Source organism: Elephantulus edwardii, unplaced genomic scaffold, assembly GCF_000299155.1.
Source record: "Elephantulus edwardii isolate Elephantulus edwardi_28Jun2011 unplaced genomic scaffold, EleEdw1.0 scaffold00431, whole genome shotgun sequence".
Classification (NCBI taxonomy): Eukaryota; Metazoa; Chordata; class Mammalia; order Macroscelidea; family Macroscelididae; genus Elephantulus; species Elephantulus edwardii.
The window spans coordinates 127,409-127,823 of NW_006400181.1; positions in this window are offsets into that span (position 1 = coordinate 127,409).

Below are 415 nucleotides of genomic sequence, written 5' to 3' on the forward strand. Positions count from 1 at the left end.
TAGGATAATTGGGATGGGAGTGTCAGAGACAGTGCGATTGGCACAGGACAGAGCGGAGTTTAGGGCTGTTGTACATAGGGTCACTATGAGTCACAAGTGACTCAAGGCACGTAACAACAACAACAGCTGATCCGCCAGCAGATTTTCAAGTTATCAACTGCGTGAAGGAGATAGTCCATATATCATTTATGGAATTGTTCTTGGAATGGATGCTAACCACCAGGTCAGCACTTCTGTTCTGTTGGGTTAGCAGCAAAACCTCTAAGGACTGTGCCGCCAGAACTCTCTCATTTGAATATAAATCATCCTCTCAAATAGAAAAACAAACCTAGAAAGATTCGAATGAGAGAAAGTGTGAAAGATGTAAGAGAATACATTACAAGCTTAAAAGTAATGTTCTTATGATCTGGTCTTG